The sequence below is a fragment of the Carcharodon carcharias genome, chromosome 1 (assembly GCF_017639515.1).
Source record: "Carcharodon carcharias isolate sCarCar2 chromosome 1, sCarCar2.pri, whole genome shotgun sequence".
Classification (NCBI taxonomy): domain Eukaryota; kingdom Metazoa; phylum Chordata; class Chondrichthyes; order Lamniformes; family Lamnidae; genus Carcharodon; species Carcharodon carcharias.
In genome coordinates, this window is record NC_054467.1 from 250,809,700 (window position 1) to 250,833,064 (window position 23,365).

A 23,365-nucleotide genomic window follows, 5' to 3' on the forward strand; every position below is an offset into this window, starting at 1 on the left:
TGGCATGTATGTTACTTGCCACTTATGAGGAGACGTAATATTGTGATCGATATTCCTCTTCTCACAAAGATCCTGAAACGGCTTACCAATAAATTGCAGACTGTTATTTGTAATGATCTCTCTTGGTGCACCAAATAAACTGAAAATGGCACTTAGAGTGTGTGCAACAGTTGTGCTTGACCATATTGTGCAATTGTCGAATAATGGGGTACTGGGTAAATTAGTCAACGTTGAACTTGAAGTCAGTGCCATGGACATGAAAGAGGTCGGATGCGAATTTGGGCCAAGGATAGGTAGGAACTTCATATGGAATCAATGGTCCTTTGTGCTGATTTGGCGTATGTTAATGACATGTCTTGCACTTCTTGATGGCAACTTCAGTGTCATTGTTCATACCCGACCAATAGGCTGTCTGTCTTGCGAGTCTTCTCATTCGATCTATGCCCATGTGCGAGTGATGAAGTTGTTGAAGGATGTCAGGTTGCAAAGATTCCGGTATGATGACCTGCCTGCCTTTAAAAATGACTCCACAGGAGATGCCTAGCTCATCCTGATAAGGCCAAAATGGACTCACATGTTCATGGACATGCTGAATTTGCATCAAGCCATCCTATAATCATCATTTTCCACAGCTTGTGTAATGTGAGATCCTTTGCCCTTTCTTTCTTGCATCTGTTGGCATTTTCATTGTGCAAAATGCACCAGATCAATTTGGAGAACATCGTCAACTTCAATGAAATCAACTTGTAGATCCGAGGATGCATCTTCTGTTTTCACTGGGTTAGGCAATCTGCTAAGTGCATCTGATGTGACCATTAAGTTACCTGGATTGTACCACAATGGCAACAAGAATCTTTATGAAGAGTCATTGCAATCTTGATGGTGCACTGGTCAATGGTTTTCGCCATATCATCTCCAGTGGCTTGTGGTCAGTCTCTACCACAAATCTTTTGTGAAATAGATAGGAATGTAAACGCATGATTCCAAACTCTGAAGCTTAAGGGAGGAATAGTCCCAGATTTACACTGAGTGCGGTAGCGGGCAGGAAAAAATGTTTTTCCCGACAGTTGCAATGTCAGCTTTTCACGCCATATCACTCCAATCCCGCCTCGTTAATCACATATTCCCGGGAGACACACTCTTTCAATGGTAGGGGCTTTCTCGTTTGCCTGCCACATTGTCACCTCACCGCTTCCTCACACTGGGTGGCATATTTAAACTGTAGCCACATGCACACCTCTTGCCATATTGTCTGTTCACACCGCCAAACATGCCCGCCGGCAATGGGCATGGAAAATTCCATCCAATGTTTCCCGCTCAATGTTAGAATAGTTGGATTCCATTACAGACAAAGACTTTGAAACAAATGCAATCGGTCTGCCTCTTTGTAGTAAGCATACTTCCAGACCCATCTGTGAGGCATCTATATCCAGGGTAGTTGTTTCCCTATGATTGTAAAATTGCAATGGTGATGCTTCCGATAATGACTATTTCAGTGCTTTGAAGAGGCATTGGTGGTCTTCATACCACAGGAAAGGCACATCCTTTCTCAACAATTCCCTTAGCAATGAAGATTATTGAGTGATACTGGGAATGTATGGGAACAAGAAATTAAAGAGACCTAGACATCTTCGAATTCCTTATCTTGAGGAGTTGGCATGGCTTTAACATATTCCATTTTACATGGATTGTGATGTGTGCCAGCACTGGAATAAATGGAACCAAAGAATTTGATCTATTGCATGTTGATGTTGCATATCAGACTGCTGAACCCCAATACTTCATTACGTGCCGCTGCATCAATAAGTGCAGATTATGGTCATGTTCTTGCTTTAGGATCTTCCCAATACAGATATATCATCAGCTATACAGATGCATCCTGGTGTGATGCATGTAATGTGGCCCACGTGAGCTTGAAAGAGATCCTGGCTAACAGAGAGCCCGAAAGGAAGTTGTTGAAAACTGTATTGTTTGAACAGGGATACTGGATGGTTGTTCTTACTGCTTGAAGGTTCCTGTTGTCGGTTTGGATCAGTGCACGGCTCTTTGTAGCTGCATCAGCCTTTGCTCTATTGCTCTGCCTCTGCCAATGGTCCTTCCTGCCACATGCCTTGCAGAATTGATTAAGAGCTGGACATTTCCTTGGAGCAGGCAGAATGCCACACCTCCCACACATCTTGCTGGGTTTAGTTGTTCTAGTGAATGCATCAACGATTGGGGTTATGCTTAGGACCTGGAAGCTTTGTCAACCTGCGAGGATCGCTTCATGCTAACGTCCATCCTTGAGTAACTCTTCAATGTTAGGCATTTTGAGCTTGTCTAGCAGACCTTTCTGGAATGATTCCATGGGAGTGGATGCGATCACCAACTCAACAATTCCATCTGCTAGTCTGCATCTGAAAAATCACTGTACATGCCCTTTTCTCTACATCTGCTCTCGAAGTGGCCTACTGTAGGCTGTTATCAAAATGGCATTAACTCTAGTTGATGAATACAAAATAACCAGATTCTGAACCGGTCTTCCAATGTAGTCCATGGTTTTGGGGGATCCTTTAGCTTTTCTTCTGTTAATTCTGACTTGATCAGCCTGTGAAAACCTTCATTCCTAATTGTTAGGTGAATTTTTATGGGCTTGCTTTTCTGGTTCAGACACAAATGAATCAAGAAACAATAGCTCTGTACGCTGTTTAAACATTTCGAATTTGGATGGTACGTGGACTGCATCCCAATTCAGACTGGGGAATTTTCTTGACATTTTGGCAATATCCCTTTCACCTTCCTTGCCCTGTGGTACCTGGGATGAGTGTCACTGTAGCTGCTTTCACACCCTTTTCCGAAGCTCTGCCCATTATTATCACAACTTTCTCTCGCTTCATTTTTATGACTTTTTGTTTTGTTTATTTGACCCTCCCTCACTCGCTATTGATCCAGCCCACATCCTGGTGGTCACTGGTCTTTCATGACTGAGCTAACCCGGTGCTGATCCTCTTGATGAGCTGTCCCACTGACTGAACTCTCAGGCTCTGCGCTGCAACCTCACCATGATGGAACCACCTGCTTACCAGCTTTTTACTCGAGTGCTATCTCTGCACTGTGGGCAGAATTTTGCGGCCTCTCCCGCCAGTGGGATTTTCTGGTCCCGTCGTAGTCAGTGGGCTTTTGAATGGCTCGTTGCATTCTCCGGCCCATCCCCACTGGGATGGGGCCATAAAATTCCACCCTATGTCTTCAAAGCTTTCCTGTGCAGTCACCGCGCTGCAGTTTCAACAGACTCTAATAATGCGGCTTCATTGCCGATGACCAGGACATCAAGGGTTGTCTTATGCCATGTAGTACAATCCACAGTTGCTCACCATGTCGGTACCTGCACTGAATCTCGATGCCGGGCAGGAGAGTGACACTAGTTGAAATGCACATTTGGAGAGCCGGTGCAGACACGATGGGCCAAATGGCCTCCTTCTGCACTGTAACAATTCTGTGATTCAGTTGCTGATTGTGCAAGGACTAAGAGACGCAGATCTAAGATTCCGGGCGAGAGATGCAGGGGGGAACGTGAGGAAGATTTTTTTTATGCAGCAGGTGGTGGAAGCTGAGACGATGAATGGTTTCAAAAAAAAATTGGATGGGAAGGGGGAGGTGGTGGTGGCTTAGTGGTATTGTCACTGGACTAGTAATCCAGAGGCCCAGTCTAACGCTCTGGAGGCATGGGTTTAAACCCTACCGGAATTTAAATTAAATTCATAAAATATGGACTATAAAGCTAGTCTCAGTAATATGACTGTGAAACTATCACTGATTGTCATAGAAACTAATCTGGTTCATTACTGCCCTTTAGGAAAGGAAATCTGTTGGTCTTACCTGGTCTGGCCTACATGTGACTCCAGACCCACAGCAATGTGGTTGACTTAGCTGCCCTCTGAAATGGCCTAGCGAGCATCTCAGTTCAAAGGCATTTAGGGATGGGAACAGTTACTGCCATTGTTAGCAATGTCCGTATCCCATGAAAGAATAAGGAGCTTGAGAGAAATAAACTTGCAGGGCTACATGGCAATCTGGAACTGCTCTACAGAGATTTGATGGGCCAAATGGCCTCCTTGCATGTCATAAAGGCTATATGATTCTCCAAGTGCTCAATGCTGCTTTACCTCGCTATTATTCCCACAGCAAAATCCAGGTCTCGGTGTTCTTGAAAAGTAGACCTCCAAAGGGTTAAGCTTTGCTGGATTTAAAATAAGTCAATTTAATCTACTTTCTCTGCAGCAACTTAAAAAACAAAATGTAGTTATTAGCTTTGGCTGTAAACGTTGGAAATTGTACATTGTCGTACAGTGAGTCAAAATATGAAACCAGGTTCCTCTCCCACGTTTGGTTTTCATTACTTTAAAGAGAAAAGTAACAATAGGACACTGGGATGAAGTAATCCAGCAGGCCATAGGCAGCAGCCAAATAAAACATTCAGCATCCCTCAGACAATAATGATGAATGAGGAGGGAAACAGGTGTAAACAGGCCTGCGCTGGGGGAAATATAACCAGCATTATTACCATCAGTTCCCTCTCTTCAACAACTGGCTGAAGATTAGCTAAGGGTAGATCTTCTTTGTTGGCAAAGAAATAGCGAGGCCCAGGAGGACATTTCAAACTTTCTCTCGTTAAGAAATTGGCATGGGAATGTTTGGTTATTGAGGGGAGCAAGTAGTAGTGGGGAGAGGGGAAACTCTTCAGAAGGCAAAAGCCTGGATTTCAATTGAGACATTGAACCTTACAGCAAAGAACCAAACCCATTCAGTCCATTGTGCCTGTGCTGGCTCTTTGAATGAGCTATCAAATCAATCTCACTCTCCCCTGCCCTTTCCCCATTACCCTGTATTTTTTTCCCCATTCCAAGTAATCGTCCAATTCCCTATTGAATATGCTTCTATCGCTTTTTCAGGCAGTGCCAGATCACATTGTTGTGTTTTAGGAAGAAAACATTCCCCTCATCTTCATCTGCGGTTCTGAGTGTGTGCAACTGACCCATTGCAGTGCCCATCTTTCGACATCTTGGTAGCTCCCTGCTCACTTAGTGGCACACGCAGAGATTGAATGGGGGCACCATCTGTCTTGGTCTGCAGGAGCCCATGCCCCATAGTGCAGGTTGTGGGCAGACTGGAGTGAAAACAGAATCAGGTGCCGTGCCCCCATCACTCACGGTAGCCCAATTGCCCGACTGCAGCTCACCATGTGGACCCCCCCCGCCTCATGAACTGCCATTCGGACAAGTGCCGGGAGAGCTCCTGGAGATTAATAACGGGTGAGTCGGTGCCTTCAGAAGTGACAGCAAAGGAAGATGCTTTCCAAAGTTGGATGAAGATTTGACCCTGAAAAGTACAGTGATAATGACATCATATCTAAAGCACAGAAACAGGCCATTCAACCCAACTGGCTCTTGCCAGTGTTTATGCATCACATGAGCCTTCTTTACCAGGCCTTTAAATTTAAAAAATGGAAGGTAGTTGAGAACATTATAAATCAAAGCATACGCATTCACTGGCAAAATCATCTCCCTGTTGTTAGATTAAGTTAATACCACATATTCAGCTGAGAGACTTCAATATGCTTAAAGTGCTGACTAACTTTACACTTTACAAAGAGGTTGTCGAAGCGCTGCTTGTGGATTTATATTTATTTCTTGCCTACGCAAAGCCCTGGACTTTAACAGACACATAAAGTGTTGACTTTAATACCAGCAAGCCAACTCTGCCAGTAATTCTCCCCTCTCCTAATTACAAAGAGAGATTCAGGTTGTTGAATCAGACAAGATTAGAGTGGTGGTAGCGACCCCTGAGACCAATCCCTCAGTAAAGAGAGATAACAATACTCTCTGCTTCATGCTCTGTCTTGTTGCTGCCCAGCTGTTGACGAATCTACCTAAAAATGCCGACTGTCCCACTCACTCAAACCTGAGGCTGTGCAGCTTGAGATTATCTTTCTTCAGTGAAGGCCCTAGTTGGGAGGACTGAAGCCTTGCAGTGTGTGACTGAAGACAAAAGTAAGATAGGTCAAAGAGTCGCATTCAGGTGATGTGACGCTTGAGGTTTGGAAAGCCAGTAGGTCAAGAATGTGAATACTATGGTCCACAGGGCCTATAAGCCCCTCCATTCCCTCCTTGTCTGTCCTCTCTGTTGGATGTAAAAGTTCCCATGGCCCTATTTTGAAAAAGATCAAGGAAAATCTCCCTGGTGTCCTGGCCAACATTTATCCCTTAATTACCAACTAAAACCAACTATCTGGTTATTATTGTATTACATTTTGTGGGGAGCTTGCTGGGTGAAAATTGACTGTCTTGTTTCCCACATTAGAACAGTTCATGTACTTTAACAGTATTTTATTGGCTAGGGCTCTCTCTCTCTCTGCATATCAACGACACAAGAAAACGCTAAATAAATTCAATGGGAGGGCCATTGAACAAATGCTAGTGTCCTTCCTGAAACCTTCAAGCATTCAGGCAAACTCCTTCAAAATCAACATTGATCGACTGGATACTGTGTCTGGATGGAATTTTGTTTATAATTTCTTCATTTGGGAAGTCTTTCAGTAAATTTGGTTATTTTGGGTGCCCCCACGGGAATTTTAACAAAAGGCATTCGGGATCCTTGGTTTTATAAATAGATGTATAGGTATAAAAGCAAGGAAGTTATGGTGCATCTGTATAAAATACTGGTTCGTCTTCAACTAGAGTATTTTGTCCAATTCTGGGCGCCACACTTTAGGAGGAATGTGTAGGCACTAGAGAGAATGCAGAAAAAATCTACAAGAATAGTTCCAGGGATGTCAGACTTCAGTTACGTAGATAGATTGGTGAAGCTGGAATTGGTCACCTTGGAAAAGAAAAGGCTGAGAGGAGATTTGATAGAGGTTTTCAAAATCATGAGGCGTCTGGACAGAGTAGATAAAGAGAAATTATTCCCATTGGTGGAAGAAGCAAAAATCAGAAGGCATAGAACACCAGAACATAAGAAATAGGAACAGGAGTGGACTATTTGGCCCCTTGAGCCAGCTCCACCATTTAATAAGATCATGGCTAATCATCTTGGGTTTCGATTTCCACATTCCCATCTAACCCCCATAACCTGTCTAACTTTTCCTCATAAAACAATCCACTCATTCCAGATATCAATCTAGTAAACATCCTTTGAACCGCCTCCAATGCATTTACATCCTTCCTTAAATAAGGAGACCAAAACTGCACACAATAATTGAGGTGCGGTCTCACCAATGCCCTGTATAGCTGTAGCATAACGTCCTTACTTTTATGTTCAATCCCTCTCGTAATAAAGGATAGCATTTCATTAGCCTTCTTAAGATTTAAGGTGATTGTCAAAAGAACAATTACTGACATAAGGAAAACTTTTTTACGCAGCAAGTGGTTATGATCTGGGATGCATTGCCTGGGAATGTGGTGGACGCAGATTCAATCATGGCTTTAGAATGGGAGTTGGATCATTACCTGAAAAAAAAGGAGAATTGCAGGGCTGTAAGGAAAGGGTAGGGGAATGGGCCCTTGCAGAGGACTGGCATGGCCACAAAGTGTTGAATGGCCTCCTCCTGTGCTGTAACCATTCCCTGATTTTATGATAAGTGCATTGAGACACATTAGAGTTTGTAAAAGTTGCTATGTAATTGAACATTTTTCTTATTGGGGAAATCCAATCTCATCCTCCCACTCACTCCCCCTGTTCAAACATTGATCTAATTTTTCTTTCAAAAATGCAATAATCTCTGATCCAACGACCTTCTTTGTAAAATAATTTCTCCTAAACTTGCTCTTCATTCTGTTAGTGATTCCCTCACTAGGAGAATTATTACATACAAACATACGAAATAGGAACAGGAGTAGACCATTTGGTCCCTCGAGCCTGCTCTGCTATTCAATAAGATCATGGTTGATCTGTCTGTTTTGGATTCCACATTCCCATCCACCCCTGATAATCTTTGATTCCCTTGCCTAATAAGGATCTATCTATCTCTGCCTTAAAAATATTCAATGACCCCACCTCCACTGCTTTCGGAGGCAGAGAATTCCAAAGTCGCACAACCCTCTGGGAGAAAAAATTCCTCCTCATCTCTGTCCTAGAAGGGCAGCCCCTAATTTTAAAACAGTGCACCCTAGTTCTGGACGTACCCACAAGAGGAAACATCCTTTTCCACGTCCAATTTGTCAATATTGTGCAGGGACTTATATACTTCAATCAAGTCACCCCTCACTCTTCTAAACTCCAGTGGAAACAAGTCCACTCTGTCTAACCTTTCCTCATAAATTTTCTCAATTCACTCTATCAAAATCTTTCATCATTTAAAACATTTCTGTTAAATCTCCTCTTGACTTGCTTGTCCATGTAGTCCTGTAGTATCTCAAATCACTCCTAGCTGTGGTTTCCCATCTCTGAGACCCACTTCACGAACAGAAAAACTTAAGAACATAGGAAATGGGAGCAAAAGTAGACCATAACAGCTCCTTGAGTCGGTTCCACTACTCCATACAATCATGGCGCATCTTCTGCCCCAACTCCACCTTTCTGCCCACTCCTCATATCCTTTGATTCCCTGAAAGATTAAAAATCTATCTCTCCAAGCCTTGAATATATTCAATAATGGAGCATCTACAAGCCTCTTGGGGGAGACTTCCAGAGGTCCACAACCCACTGAGTGAAGAAATCTCCCCTCATCTCAGTCCTCAGTGATTAATCCCTTATTCTGAGGCTATATCTAATATTCTAGATTTCCCAGCCAGGGAGCGGATGTCTACCCTGCCAAGTGAAGTGACACCGTGCACCTTGATAGCTTTGGATCAGTGGGTAGCATTCTCACTGTTGAGTCCAAAGATTGTGGATTCAAGTCCCACTCCAGAATCTTCAGCGCATAATTTAAGCTCCAGTGCAGTACTGAGGACATGCTGTGGTATCTGAGGTGCTGTTTTTGGGGCTCTATCTGCCCTCTCTGGTGCATGTAACAATTCTTGTGCCATTACTTTGTACCAGAATTTTTACTTTTTAACCAACGTGACTGAAGCAAATTATCTGTTGTCACAGACCATGGTGTATACGTTGACCTCTGACGTCTCGAAAGATCCTTCCAAAAATGGGGGCCGGCTTATACACTGAGTATAAAATATGAGCCCCCGGTGTTGGTCCAGGAGGACCTATTTCTGTTTGTTGGTCTGCTCTGTGTGGGCTCATCTTAAACTCCCACACATCTTCTTGCCAACCCGGCCTGTATTGCTTGCTTGACCCCATGCACCAACTTATAAAATGAACATAACCCTAAACGTGTATCTCATGAGCTGAAAAATTCAGGTCAGCTCCTAAACATGCATTTAGTAGTTGAAAAATGGGGTGGTCAATTTATACGCCATTATAGGCCTAAACATGTTTTTTGGCACCAAAAAAATTGGGATTGTCTTATTTGCTGAATCGAATTATATACCACTTTGCTCATTATGTGGGAGCTTACTGTATGCAGATTGGCTGATGTATTTCCTCCAGTACAATAGTGACTACAAGTATTTCATTGGCTGTAAAGTACTTTGGGAATTTGCCTCCCTGCTCATCCACAGGCACTGAAGCCTGGTGTAGAATTCCATTTTCCACCCGGGTGTAAACCTAAACCTACTCAAAACCCTGCTGCAACCTAACATGCACCAAGTCCCGTTCAACCATTACTCCTGTGCTCGCTATAGCCTGCATTGGCTCCTGGTCCAGCAACACCTCAAATTTAAAATTGCCTCCCTTATGTTCAAATCCTTCACCCCTCCCCATCTCTGTAATCTCCTCTTCCCCTACAACCTGTCCAGGACATCCGCTCTTCTCAAATTCTGGCCATTTGTGCATTTCCCAGTTTTATCGCTCTAACATTGGCAGCAATGCTTACAGCTGACTGAGCCCTAAGCCCTGGAATTCCCTTTCAAACTCCTTTACCTCTTTATCCTCTTTTAAGACTCTCCTTAAAACCTACATTTTTGATCAAGCTTTTGGTCTCTGTACCAAAACAGTCTTACTTGTCAAATAACAAAGAACCACAGAATTGTTAAAGCACAGAAGGCCTGCCATATCTGCACTGACTCCCCAGATGAGCAATGCACCAAACATTCCCCCGCCTTCTATGTGTAATGCTGCACATTCTTCCTGTTCTGATAATAATCCAATACCCTTTTGAATGCCTTGATTGAACCTGCCTCCATCACACTCTCAGGCATTGCATTCCAGATCTTAACCACTCGCTGCGTGAAAAAGTTTCTCCTCATGTCTCCATTGCTTCTTTTGCCAATTGTTTTCAATCTGTGCCCTTTTTTTCTTGATCCTGGCACCAGTGGGAGCAGTTTCTCCCTATTTACTCCATCCAGATCCCTCATGACTTTGAACAACTTTATCAAATCTCTTCTTGACCTTCTCTTCCCCAAAGAAAACAGCCCCAACTTCTCCAATCAATCTACGTAACTGAAGTTCATTTTCCCTGGAACATTTTCTTGAATCTTTTCTGCACACTCTCTAACGCTTTTGCATCTTTCCTAAAGTGCGGTGTCCAGAACTGTTTTACACAGGTTTACCATAACCTGCTTGTTTGTGCACTTTATGTCCCTACTAATAAAGTCTAAATATGGTCTGATAATGCTCTGTAAAGCATTTTGGGGTATTTGACTATGTTGAATGTGCTATATGAATGTAAATTGCTGCTCCTATTATTACATAGTGAGGAGAAATGGTGTTGGGGTAGATGATCAGCCATGATCTGTTTCAATGGCAGAGCAGGCTCCTACTCCTGTTCCTATGTTCCTATGATTGACGTGGGAATGCTCCTTATCCGTATCGATTATCCCGACACTGTACAGCTGCTTCACAAACTGACCATCAGGGGGGAACTACAATGTTTCTTTCCTCTCACTCTTTTTTAAAAAATAATTTATTTTCCATCCACCCAGTTTCATTTCACTTTCACTTCTTCCTACCTCCTTCACAGGTTAAATGTTCACCAACATCAAAATACTTCATTGTGGGCTATGCGTACATTTGACCTCGCCAATGCCAATGTGGCATTTTCGTTCTCTGCAGATTTCTCTCTCTGGCCTCTGACTGTGTGATTAATGTGCTTGTGCCACTCGTTGTAATTTGAGTGCAGTTTCCTTATATTCCTGAGGGACTGAATGGACTTGCCAAGATTCATCCATAGGATCCTGAGCACCATTAACAAGGGCATTCTTGTTTAACTACTTGTTCGTGTTAACTGTTCCATAGCCAAAAGCTTCCGATGCTCATCCTATTGCTCACTCCCAGCTCCTTTCTTTAATTTGACTGAACTTTGCCTGGCATTTACAGGTTGACAGGTCAGTTATAAGTCATTTTTTTTTGGTATTTCCTGTGGATGGGAGACAAGAGGTCAAACATTAGGCTTCAAATAACACTTCTCACTTACCCCAGCTAGGCCCAGACTTTTGTCTTTCACCCCCCGTCCTTTTCTCGCACCTTCTGCAGAATCACTGCAAATGCATCACAGCGTGTTGTCTCTCTGGCCCCTCCATACAATGAAGGGAAAGTCAGAGACTCTTTCTCCAAATAAGGGCATTTTGTTCCCACAAGTCTTAGCTGATTCAGGCATATGGCTTTTCTCTTACATGGCCTTACATAGTATTTGCAGCACAGGATCCATGCCACTCGGCATGACTGGTCCATGTCAGCTTTTGTGCCCATCCAACTCAATCAATATAACCTTCTATTCCTTGGGTCCCTCATACTAGCTTCCCCCTAAATGCATTTGTGCCATTTAGTAACCTCAGCTATATTTGGTAGCAAGTCCCATATTCTCACCACTCTCTAGGCGAAGAAGTTCTCATTTGCTATAGTGGTGACCATCCGCTACTTATGGCCCATGGTTCAGATCTTGTTGCAAGTGGAAATGTTGCCATGTTTATCCTATCAGACACTTTCGCATGCACATCCTTGATTTCCTTCACTCCACCATTGGAGGTCATGCCTTCAGCTACCTGAAGCTCTGGAATGTCCTCACTAAACCTCCTCCGCTATCTCTTCTTGCTTAAGGCTCACCTTAAAATTTACCTTTGACTGACTTTTTGTTGCCTATCCCAACATTTGGCTCAGTGTCAAATTCAGCCTGCTAATGTCCCTGTGAGGCACCTTGGGCCCTTTTACTACATTGATGGAGCTATATAAATGCAAGTTGTTGTTGTACAAGTAATTGCTCAGCCCAAGCCCAGGTTGCGCTGTTCTGATCATCTACATTGAAGGCAGCTGCTGCTTCGGAATACTTACTTCATCTTACCCTCTCGGTGTTCTGGCTGAGGTTTTATTGTAAAAGGCAATCCGTAATGCCTCACTGGATGGAAAATAATTAAAAAGAAAGCACAGTATTGAGGGACTGCTGCACTATTGGAGGTGCTGTCTTTCAGAGGTGTTGACCCTAGGCCCCATCTGCCCTCTTTAGTGGCCCTGGAAGATCCCATTTGAAGAAGAGCAGGAGAGTACTCCCCTCATCAATATTTACCCCTCAAACAATGGTGACCTAGCTAGCCACTCAGGCTTTTCAAACCATGGTCCAAGAAGATGGTTCACGACCACGTTTGCTGGTCAGCAGATGCTACTCTAGCCACAGTAGCAATAAAAAGGACCGTGCAAAAACAATGGGCTTTGTTTTGGATTGAAACAGCTAGGAACTAGCAGAGATTCAAAGGGGAAAGCAAGAGCGACCTGCATTTATACAACATCGTTCTGAAGTCTTAAAGCATTTTACAGCCACCAAAGTACTTTTAAAGTGTAGCCATTGCTGTAATGTAGGATGGATTGCACACAGTGTCCAATGCCTCAGGTCCCTCAGGTTTCAGCTCCTTTCTTCCACTCTTTAGTTTGCAGGTACAATATTCATCATCCTACGTTGAATGTACAGCATAGAAACGTTGAACCATTCAGTCCAACTGGTGTAAACTGGTGGTTATGTTCCACACGAACCTCTTCACACTCCTTGTCATCTAATTCTGTCCACATAAATGTATTAGCTGACATGATGGGCCGAATGGCTTCCTTCTGTGTTGTAACAATTCTGTGAGTGCACCCTTCTATTCCTCTCTCCCTCTTGTGTTCATCTAACTTCCCCTTAACTGTGTCTATACTATTCAACTCAACCATTCCCTGAGGTAATGATTTCTACATTCTTACCACTGCCAGTGAAAAATTTCCTCTGAATTCTTTATCAGGTTTCTTTGTGAGTATCTTCTACTCATTGCCCTGAGTTCTGTTCGTCCCACATATGGAAACATGCTCTACATGCCTTCCTCTTCAATTCTCTGCCTAAAGGCAGATCTTTGATGACTATTTGCCAAACCACAGTAAGGTGCCATGACTTTTCACTATGGAAGGGTGAGGAGTCTACAGAAGGCCGTGAGTCTACCTCAGCCAGAATGGGGATCAAATCCATATGGTGTCCATCTAGCTAATTGAGCTCACTGGCACCCTCCACACAACTATCCTCTCCAATTATTTCACAATCATAAAAATCTCTATCAAGTGGCCTGTCAGTTCCAGCCTGTTCAATCTTTCCCAAGTGGTATAACCTCAGTTCTGGTATTATCACTGCAAACCTTTTCTGCACCCTCTCCAATGCCTAGTTAAATAAACTGTACAAAGATTAATTTAAGCTATTAAATTTGTGGTCAGTGCAATAAGAGTGTGGGGAAGGAGGAATTTAAACAGCAAAAATAACAAAATGCTCTTAAAGCTGCGCTTCAGCTGAATTGATTCAGAGCATGTCACTGGACCTTATAGTGGAAAATACATTCACAGAATCACAGAATTGTTATAGTGTAGAAGAAGGCCATTCAGCCCATTGTGTCTGCACCGGCTCTCTGAGTACTTTAACTTAGTGCCAATCTCCTGCCTTTTCCCCGTAACCCTGTACATTGTTTCTATTTAAATAATCATCCAATGCCTTCTTGAATGCCTCAGTTGAACCTGCCCCCACCACGCTTCCAGGCAGGGAATTCCAAACTCCAACTACTCGCTCGCCTGAATATTGTCGTCGGCGTGTGGGAGTGGGCCCAATGCATCGACACACAAAATGACGCTCACTGATGTCAGGCTTGCATCCCGACGTCATTGCGTGTCACTTAGACCTTTCGTTCGTCGGCTACGCACCTGCCAAACTGTCAACGGCCTGTTAAGGCCATTAAAACACCAATTAAAGTTGTTACCAATGCTGCTTGGTGAACCTTAATGTTGGCGGGCAGGCAAAGGGCCCAAGCGGCCTTCACGTTTTTCAGGAAGCCTCATCCACGGGCTGATTGTACAAACATTGTACAAGCTCATCTGACACTGACACATGAGGGAACATGTTTAAATAGTTTTTAAAATCCTTTATTGGAGATTTCCATTACCAACTTAATCTCCCTGAGGCAGCTCTGCCCTTCAGGGAGATCTCTGCCCCAACTCTCCCTCCTTCCCCACCCGCACAGTTTGCGCTGAGCGCTACCCGGCCATGCGTCACGCTGGGTGGGCCTTAATTGGCCTGCCCACTTAAAATGGCGCATGCAGCCGATTGCGGGCAGTGGTTGGCTCCACCCCCACTCCCACCTGGCCCGCACGACATAGGTAAGTTTCTGGCCGCTGTGTGAAAAAAGTTTTTTCTCACCTCGCATTTGCCTCTTTTGCAAAACACCTTAAAACTGTGCCCTCTGGTTCTCCACCCATTTACGAGCGGGAACAGTTTCTCCCTATCTACTCTGTCCAGACCCCTCATGATTTTGAAAACTTCCATCAAGTCTCCTCTTAGCCTTCTCCTCTCAAAGAAAAACAGTCCCAACTTCTCCAATCTTTCCTCATGACTGAAGTGTCTCATCACTGGAACCATTCTCATAAACCTCTTCTGCCCTCTCTCCAATACGTTCACATCCTTTATATAGTGTGGTGTCCAGAACTGTACATAAGACTCCAACTGAGGTCTAACCAGTGTCTTTTATAAGTTCATCATAACCTTCCTGCTCTTGTACTCTATACCCTTAATGAAGCATAGAATACTCTATGCCTTAGTAACAGCTCTCTCTACCTGTCCTGCCACCTTTAATGAATTATGTACATATACACCCAGGTCTCTCTGCTCCTGTACACCATTTAGAGTAGTATCCTTTATTTTATACTGTATCTCCATGTTCTTTTACTGAAATGTACTCCCTCACACTTCTCCGCATTGAACTTCATCTGCCACCCATCTGCCCACTCCACCAATCTATCAATGTCCTCTTGAAGTTCTACACTCTCCTCCTCACAGTTTACAATTCTCCCAAGTTTTGTGTCATCAGCAAACTTTGAAATTGTCTCCTGCACACCAAGATCTAGATCATTTATACATATGTCAGGAAAAGCTAGGGCCCCAATACTGACCCATAGGGAACTCCACTACAAACCTTCCTCCAGCCTGGAAAATATCAGTTAACCATTACTCTCTGTTTCCTATCCCTCAGCCAATTTTTTATCCGTGTTGCACTGTCCCTTTTATTCCATAACCTATAACCATCTCCCAACTAGAACATTATAGAAGCAGAGACTCTTACAGCCGAGAAGGAAGCCATCTGGCCTATTGTGCCCATACTCACTCTTTGAAAGAGCTGTGCTATTGGTCCCACTCATCCTGTCCTCTCCCTGTAGCTCTGCCACTTTTTTTTCCTTTTCAAGTACAGCTCCGATTCCCTTTTGAATGTTTCGATCGAACCTGCTTCCACCACCCTCTCAAGCAATCCCTTCCAGATCACAACAACTCACTGTGCAAAAAGCATTTCTCCTTATCTCTCGGCTGGCTCATTTGTCAATTATCTTAAATCTGTGGCTTCTGGCTGTTGCCCCTCCTGTCAATGCAAATAATTTGTCCCAATCTACTCTATCAAACCCCCTTCTAAGTGACTATCTGAGTTTAATTAGCATATTTTGTGATAATCACCTCCTTCAGACATTAGAATTATTCATAAAATTAGCATTATGTGCATTCACTCTCTCTGATAGGGGATCCTTCAGTTGATTAGAACACGGAGTCCTTTTTTTTAAAACTTCTCTGAAAATTGACGTTTGACAGATCCACGCGATTCAACTAACTGCTGAGAATGTCAAGAACATTTCTTGGATGTGTTGTGACCCTGAACAGGGCTTTTTATCCAATAAGAGCTTGGCGGGGGCGGCATGGGGCTGGGGTTCTGGGTGCTCATGTGCTTCGTTCCCACCGCTGGTTGTTCTGTACACCTCACCAATGTACCTGGCCTCCACCTGGCGTGGTCCCAAAGGGTGGGCAGGTGATTGACTCAGCCTTGGAGCAGCTCCTGTCTGCCTGTCGAAGCTGCTGAAATGGAGAGAAGGATTTTCCACTCAACCCCTCATCTCAGAGACAACAGGTTATGGGGAGAAGGCAGGAGAATGGAGTTGAGAAACTTATCAGCCATGATTGAGTGGCGGAGCAGACTCGATGGGCCGAATGGCCTAATTTCTTCTCCTATGTTTTATGGTCTTATGGGATACGAGCCTCAGCCTAATATTCTTCAAGTGTCACGCTTCAAGACTTAAAAGAAGCAGGGGAGAAGAAGGGAAAAATCAACTTGCTTTCATATTATAATAAAGTGTTCTCAAGGTGCTTCACAGGATTGCTGTCAGCCAAAACTTGACAGCGAGCAACATTAGGATAGGTGCCCATAAGCTTGGTCAAAGAGGTAGATTTTAAAGAGTTTCTTAAAGGAGAAGAAGAGAGAGGTAGAGTGATGAAGAGGTTTAGGGAGGGGATTATGGGCCTCAGCAGTTGAAGGCAGGGCCGCAAATGGTGGAGAGATTAAATTCGGCGAGGCACCAGAGGCCAGAATGGGGGGAGCTCAGAGATCTGGGAAGGTTGTAGGACTGGAGGGCACAGGGAGTGTTGAGTCCAGGGCAGCATTTGAACACAGGATTGAGAATTTTAAAGTTGAGGCATCGCTGGACAGGGAGACAATGTAGGTCAACAAACACTGGGGCAATGGGAGAAGAGAGACAGTCGTTTGGGAACTGACCTGGACTGCCAGCAACTGCCACTCCACCCATTTCCCTCACCGAACTCTGATTTGAACAGGAAATGCTGGAAGCGCTCAGCAGGACAGAGGTCATCAAATTGAAGCCTGAACCTACTTTCCTGTCACAGCAGCTACTGTTGACCAGCAGGACATTTCCATTGTTTTAATTTTCAGTGTGCAATAGCTACAGTGTTCTGCTTTTTGTTTAACCTCTAATTTATAGGCTTCTAGCTGGTTTCAGTTGAGGCTCAGTGGGTAGCAGTTTTTCCTTGGAGTCTTGGAACAGGAGTAGGCCATTTGGCCCATTGAGCCTGCTGCACCATTCAAACAGATCACGGCTGACCATCTACCGCAACACTAATTCCTGCATTATCCCCATATCCCTCGATGTAATTAGTATGCAGAAATCTATTGATCTCTGCCTTGAACATCCTCAATGACTGAGCCTCCCACATCCTCTGGGGTAGAGAATTCCAAAGATTCACCACCACCTGAGCGAATAAATTCCTCCTCAACTCAGCCTTAAATGGCCTGCTCCTTATTCTGAGATTGTGTCCCCTGGGTTTTCGACTCACCAGCCAGAGAAACATTCTCTCCACATCCACCCTGTCATGCCCTGTAAGAACTTTATAAGTTTCAATGATATTACCTCTCACTCTTCTAAACTCTAGACAATACAGTCCCAGTCTCCTCAATTCCTCCTCACAAGACAATCCTGCCATCCCAGGAATCAGTCTGGTGAACCACTGTTGCACTCCCTCTATGGCAAATATATCCTTCCTTATATAAGGGGACCATCCTGAACACAATACTCATCAAGGCTTTATACAATTGCAGCAAATCGTCTTTACTCCTGTACTTAAATCCCCTTGTGATGAAGACCAACATACTATTTGTCTTCGTTGTTGCTTGCTGCACCTACATGCTAGCCTTTAGTGACTCATGGACAAGGACACCCAGGTCCCTTTGGGTATCAACACTTCTCAACCTCTCACCATTTAAGAGATACTCTTTTTTACCAAAGTGAATAACTTCTCACTTATTCATATTATATTCCATCTGCCATGTTCTTGCCTATCACTTAGCCTGTCCTAGTCCCTTTGAAGCCTCCTTGCTTCCTCCTCAAAACTCAGATTCCCACCTAGTTTTGTGTCATCAGCAAATGTTGGAAATATTACATTTGGTCCCCACGTCCAAATCATTTATATAGATTGTTAACAGCTGTGGCCCCAGCACTGATCCTTGCTGTACCCCACTAGTAACAGCTTGCCATCCTGAGAATGACCCTTTTATTCCTACTCTCTGTTTTCTGTCCATTAAAGAATTCTCAATCTATGCTATCTATAAAACCCACAATCCCATGTGATCTAATTTTATGTACCAAACTTCTGTGCGGGACCTCATTGAAAGCCTTCTGAAAATCCAAATACACCACACCCACTGTTTCTCCTTTATCTATGCCAAAAGTAACATCCTCCTAAAAAAATCCAATGGATTCGTCAAACATGATTTCGCTTTCATAAATCCATGCTGACTGCCCAATCATATCATTATTTTCCAAGTGTATAGTTATCACACCCTTTATAATAGATTCTAATATGCTCCCTACTACTAACGCCAAACTAACAGGCCTGTAGTTCCCCATTTTCTCTTTCACTCCTTTATTAAACAGTGAAGCTACATTTGCTACTTTCTAGTCTGCAGGAACCTTTCCAGAATCAGAGTTGTTTCAAGCACCCTATAGCTACAGAAACATAAGCACAAAATCCAGGCTGTCATTTTAGTGAGGTAGTGAGGGAGTGGTGTCTTTCAGGTGGGAATATTTAACTAAGGCCCAGTCTGCTCTCTCAGGTAGGCAGGAAATTACAATTCTGGTGTCAGGTATACGAATGGCATGCCCTCTGGATTTGTGTGTAGCACCTCAATACTGGGCATGTTGGCTTGGGAGGGGATACTACTGTTGGACCGCCTTTCTTGCCATCGGATTTGGAAGATCTTGTGAAGGCACAGCTCCTGTGTTTGAGGTGCTGGTTGCAGACTATCCAATTCTCCAAAGCAAATAGGAGCATCTTATATATGGTATACATTGCTGCCACTGTGGAGGGAGTGAATGTTTAAGGTGCCAATCATACACACTGTTTAGTCCTGGATGGTGTCAAGCTTCTTGAGTGCTGTTGGAGCTGCATTCATCCAAGCAAGCGGAGAGTATTCCTCACACTCCTGACTTGTGCCTTGTAGATGGTGGAGAGTCTTTGGGGAGTCAGGAGGTGAGTTACTCATCACAGGATTCCTAGCCTCTGACCTGCTCTTGTACCACAGTATTTAAATGGCTAGCCCAGCTTATTTTCAGTCAATGGTATCGTCCAGGGTGTTGATAGTGGGGGATTCAGCGATGGTAATGCTGTTGAATGTCAAGAGGGCGTGGTTAGATTCTATGATAAAAGCAAAATACTGCAGATGCTGGAAATCTGAAATAAAAACAAAAAGTGCTAGAGAAAATCAGCAGGTCTGACAGCATCTGTGGAGAGAAAGACAGAGTTAACGTTTTAAATGATAACTCTGTTTTTCTCTCCACAGATGCTGTCAAACCTGCTGAGCTTTTCCATGATTAGATTCTATCTTGCTGGAGATGGTCAGTGTCTGGCACTTGTGTGGCATGAATGTTACTTGCCACTTGCGACTTATCAGTTCAAGCCTGAATGTTGTCCAGGTCTTGCGGCATGTGGGTATGGACTGCTTCAGATGCTGAGTTGAAAATGATACTGAATATTGTGCAAACCATCACTTCTGACCTTATGATGGAAGGAAGGTCACTGATGAAGCAGCCGAAGATGGTTGGACCAAGGACACTATCTTGAGGAACTCCTGCAGCAATATCATGAGACTGAGATGGTTGGCATCCAACAACCACAACCATTTTCCCTTGCGCTAGTTATGACTCCAACAAGGGGAAGGCACCCCAATTCCCAATAACTTCAATTTTTTCAGAGTTCCTTGGTGCCACCCTTGGTCAAGTGCTGCCTTGATGTCAAGGGCAGTCACTCTCACTTCAACTCTTCAGCTCAACTCTTTTGTCCCTGTTTGGACCAAGGCTGTGATGAGGCCTGGAGTTGAGTGGCCTTGGCGGAACTCGAACTGAGAATCAGTGAGCAGGGAGGGGAATGCAAAAAGCGAGGACAAGGAAAAACTAAACCTTGTTGCAGGAGGACGAAGGGCAGCAGGAGAAGTGAAAAGAGGTAAGAGGCTTGGAATCCCTTTCAAGAATTTTAATTGTGCACTGGCCCTTCTCCTCCCCCCCAATTCTCTGAAAGAAAAGTAATATTAGCTTAAGATAATGAATGCGTAAATTTGAAGTAATGACAAATGTAACTGCATTACGTGAAAATTAGTAAATTCAATTACGGAAAAGAAAACAGAGGAAAACTGTAATTTGTGCTTCTTGCCATGTATAACTCCATTATTAAAATTGTAATATAAGCATGCATCCGGAATGAAATGGTGTAAAGGCGAGCTGGAGGATTAGTATGGCTGATTGAACATTGTGTTAAATCACTTTGGGAAATTTAATTATTCCTACGCACCATATATTATTAACCATCTTTATTGATTTCTACTTGCTTTTTTTATCACATGAGAGTATGGAAATGAGGGCCCATTAATAGGTGGAGCAGTTCATTCGTATCATCCTCTCCCGAAGTGGCTTTTGTCTATTAAAAGACACTGTAGCACTGTTGAATTAGTCTGAGTATATTTGAGAGGGCATGGGGGTGTCACAAGTATCAAAAATTAGTATTTAGTGTAACCATATTTAGAGGGTCTTTGAAGGCTCTTGCCATGGTTAGGGGTTTAAAGAATGGTGGTGGGGGTGTGGGTGGCTGTCAGCCAGTGGAGCATCTATAATTAGCGAACATGTACTGTTGCATCTAAGATATAGGCCCCTGAAGTGATATTGTGACATAGCCTGCTTAAACACAGAATTACATAGATTACTTAAATTTCCAGAAGGCATTTGACAAGGTGCCACATCAAAGGTTATTACGGAAACTGAAAGCTCATGGTGTAGGGGGTAACATATTGGCATGGGTAGAAGATTGGTTGGCTAACAGGAAACAGAGGGTGGCCATAAATGGGTCTTTTTCTGATTGGTGGGATGTAGTGAGTGGTGTACCACAGGGATCAGTGCTCAGGCCTCAACTTTTTACAATTTATATAAATGACCTGGATGAAGGGACAGATGGTATGGTTGCTAAATTTGCTGATGACACAAAGATAGGAAGGAAAGTAAATTGTGAAGAGGATGTGAGGAGGCTGCAAAGTGACGTAGATTAGTTAAGTGAGTGGGCAAAGACCTGGCAAATGGAGCGTAATGTGTACAAATGTGAAATTGTCCATTTTGGCAGGAAGAATAACAAAGAAGCATATTATCTAAATGGTGAAAGATTGCAGAGCTCTGAGATGCAGAGGGATCTGGGTGTCCTAGTGCATGAATCACAAAAGGCGAGTACGTAGGTGCAGCAAGTAATTAGGGAAGATAATAGAATGTTATCATTTATTGTGAGGGGAATTGAATATGAAACTAGGGGGTTTATGCTTCAGTTGTACTGGGCATTGGTACCAGGAATGGGCGGGTTGTCTTATGTGGAAAGGTTGGACAGGTTAGGTTCATATTGACTGGAGTTTGGAAGATTAAGAGGTGACTTGATCAAAACCTTTAAGATCCTGTGGGGCTTTGACAGAGTCAATGTGGAGAAGATGGGTGGAATCATCCCTGATTTGCACTAAGTGCGGAAGCGGGTGGGTAAAATGATGTTTTACCCATCGGCCGCGATGGTGGGTTTTCACACCATATCGTCCCAATCACGCCATGATATTTATGCATTCCCGGGAAACAGGTCATATTGATGGCGGGTACCCACCTGCTGTCACCTCACTGCTTCATCACGCCGGGTGCCATATTTAAAGTCCAGCCGCGCACACACATTTTAGTCCACAACTACTGTACGGAAGATGTCCATGAAAGGTGAGAAGACTGCAGCCCCCAGGTATAATGACGCGTCACTGGAACACCTTTTGGATGCTATGGAGGGCTGCCACAATGCCCTCTATCCCCGATCTGGCTGCAGGATAGGCAGTGACGTACTAACCAGGCTTGGGAGGCCATGGTCAGCGCCAATGCCCTGCAAAAGATGACAGCCACCTAGTGCCGCTACACGATGAATGTTCTCATCTGTTCCACCAGGTTAACTCACTCTTCTCATCAGTCTCAACTCACACACTCACAAACCCATCACACATCCACAGGGATCTCACACCTCAAGGGGCAACAACACTAACTCTCACACACACCCTCACATCTCCATCAGGCTCATACCCTCTCGAGCTCGCATCTTCATCCCACCCATGGTGCCACTCACCACACAAACGCAGTGTCATGTGTCCTACTCACACTCCCTCCATCTGTATTCATGCAGGAGAAGACTGCTCACATCAGCAAGGTGAGGTCCCAGACCGGGAGTGGAGTGGCCCACATTAGGCCTCTCACTCACTATGAGGAGTGTGCCATCGTGTGACTGGTGAGGATGTGGACCCTGCCTGCAGCGGTGGTGAGGCTGGTGGTGAACACCCACCTGAGGATCCTGCACCACATCATCCCTCCCTCAATGCAACTGTGAACGTTCTCTCTCCTGCTTTTGACTGTGCTCCCACGCACGAATTATCTCTACTTTGGTTCACAGGGAGCTCTGCCAAGAGACCAACACCCTCAGCCAGCCAGTCGCTCAGGTCCATCCACATCCTCATCTGCAGCCAAGGGGGACTCCTCGTCCAGTGAAGAGGTGGAAATAAGCAGCCTGGAAGATTTGTCACTGCAGAGGGAGCAGCCGGCCCTCAAGGGAAAAGTGTGTGTGTGTGTGGCAGGGCCTTTCAGAGCCTTGTGCAAGCTCTCTCCCACGCATGTGGATCCTTCATGTTTAATATTCACCTCAATGTCCTGAACTTGCACCTCCCTTCCGTGACCTACCAGCCACAGCCCTTTTCCTTCAGGGATGTCCAGGTGAACGTGCACATTCACTTCCTTCCTGAACATCCCACCCCCATCCAGATTCACCTCCCAGACCTCCTCCTTCCTACCCTCTGGGCCCGTGTTTGCCTCCAGTTCCTAGAAACCACCCTCGTCATCCCTTCTACTGCTACCATCGAACACTCACCCTCCCACACTACTGCCTCACTCTGCCCTCGGTCATTCTCACCCTTCCTCCATACCAAGCCTATCCTCAGTTCACTCCCCCGGAGGCAGACATGGACCTAGC